The following is a 2,217-nucleotide window of genomic DNA, read 5'->3' as shown; positions in this document are numbered from 1 at the left end:
TGTGGTTATTTCGCCATAGTTATGTGTCTCACACGTTTGTGTAAGAGTAGTTTTGGGCTCAGCCTGTAATTGTTGTGACCTACAGACTGCAAACTGTAGTACCTATTTTCTTTAATGGCACAGTTCTGATCAGCATCAAAATGTGTGGCTCCACACTACACCAGTTTAGTTACACTGGGTAGTGGCATGTTTCCTGTGATACAGGACCACCCTACTATTCCCCGAGCGGCTGCCCAGAATACTTTTCCCTGCACCCAGAGGGGCATCCTTACTGTATGATGGAGTTGTGGCTGCCTTATGAGGATGTGCTGTTAAGGTGTGGGGTGTTGGTGCTACCAGCACATGTGTGGGTACTGATGGGAAAGGTTGCAATGAATTGTGTGCTGTAAGATGCAACACACATGTGTTCTGGCAAGGAGAATAGGCAGTTACAAGGTGTTACTGCAAGTGGCATCACCATGTCAGAACCTCAGGAATGGTATTGACTGACTTCCTAGTCTCATGTGTTGGTCGTGTTGGTAGGGATTGTTTGACTATATGCAATGGATGTTGTGATGACACAACCAGAGGCAGAGTCATTAGACATGCCTTCTATCCTACGTTCTGCATATGTACATGTAAGTATTCAGCCCTGGTGATTGACATATGTTCAGGTTGTGTATGTGTGCATGGCACTACCAAGGTGTATGTATATGTGTTGCTTACATGTTTGAATCGTGCAACTTGATTCATGTGCAATGTGTCTCTCTGCGATTCTTTGACATGCATCGAGTGTGTCCTATGTGCCTCCCCCTACTTGCACTTGACAATTTAGCATTAATTTCCCCCATGCAACTTACCTTGCATTTGTGATGTTTCCTGGTAGTCTGCGCTGTCTTGTCCTGTGATTCCAGTGACCAGGTCCTCCGGGATAACCACTGCAACCATCTCCTCGATCTCAGACCAGGTCCTCTTGTGGTGCTGGACTTCCACCTCCACTTTTCAGTGCTGCCTTCCTGTTGCTTGCCATTTTCTCCTTTGTCCTTCGCTTGCAATCATGCCAGAATTTCTTGCGCTCAGTTACTGTTCTCCTCACCTCTGCCACACTGCTAATCTTGTCAACTATCTGCTGCCATATTGCCTCTCTCCTGCCAATTGGAAATTTGGTGATGAAGAGTTGATGTTGGTGCTCCGTCACCTCTCCCACAAGTATTTCATGCTCCTCCGCCCTGAAAAGACACTTGCACTTTTTCTTCTCCCTATCCTGGGACTTGTGTGTGTCGTCCTGACTGGTTCCTGGTTGAGTGGGGGCACCCTGGGGTCTCGCTTTGCTTTCTGTGTCTATTTTGCCTCTCCTTTGCAACGTTTTCTCCATTAGCGTCTGAAGTTGACACTAATGAGGTTAAAAATGGTTCATTTCCATTTTGCGACAAATTTACGTTACCGTAAAACAGGTTAGAGTCATTTTTGTGGGTTTAGCGTCATTTTGCCTTACGACAAGGCGCAATGGTTAACGTAATTTTTTATTTACTCTAACCAGCTTTTAATGCCATCTTGTGTCATGGTATAAATATGATGCCCAGACGGTGCTAAAATAATGGCGTTAGACAGCGCTAAGCATTTTGACACAAAACTGCATTTGCGCAGTTTTGGGTCAAAAAGTATAAATCCGGGCTTAAGTGACCAACTTCCAAGACAACACTTTACAGCTCACAACTATAGAGTGAATACAGAAAGTCATAATCTTGACTTAACCGGTTCTGTGCCTTGGACGAGGTGATCTCGACGAGATCACCTCGTCCTACACCTGGGAACCAGGGGGAGCGCTAGCGCTCCCCCCATGGGTCCCCCACCCACACCCCCGGTCGTGGATGGAAGGGGATAGAGGTGGGGAGCAACCCCTTAGGCAAGGGTCGCTCCCCTAGGGGGCAAATTACATTTAGGCCAGTCCTGCCCCCCTTGGGGGCAGATTGGCCTATTTTTATGAGGCCAATCTGCCCCCAAGGGGGACAGAAACCACTAGACACCAGGGAGTTTTTTTTTCTCGTGAATTTCACGCACGGGGAGCGACCCCTTAGGCAAGGTTCGTTCCCCGGGGGGGGGGGGATTTATTTTAGGCCATTTCTGCCCCCCTGGGGGGCAGATCAGCCTATTTTAATTAGGCCGATCTGCCCCCAAGTGGGGCAGAAACCACTAGGCACTGTGGATTTATTTTTTTGTTGTTTTTTTAGAGATTGG

At 47.5% G+C, this 2,217-nt stretch overlaps 1 pseudogene; it reads left to right on the top strand.

Moving 5' to 3' along the window:
- Positions 1 to 1,843: 1,843 nt before the first annotated feature.
- LOC138257769 (U6atac minor spliceosomal RNA) lies at positions 1,844 to 1,964 on the top strand (annotated as a pseudogene).
- Positions 1,965 to 2,217: the final 253 nt, after the last annotated feature.

The sequence above is a fragment of the Pleurodeles waltl genome, chromosome 1_2 (genome assembly GCF_031143425.1).
Source record: "Pleurodeles waltl isolate 20211129_DDA chromosome 1_2, aPleWal1.hap1.20221129, whole genome shotgun sequence".
Taxonomy (NCBI): domain Eukaryota; kingdom Metazoa; phylum Chordata; class Amphibia; order Caudata; family Salamandridae; genus Pleurodeles; species Pleurodeles waltl.
Note: the sequence above shows the minus strand (reverse complement) of the source record. Positions and strands in the feature narration are given on the sequence as shown.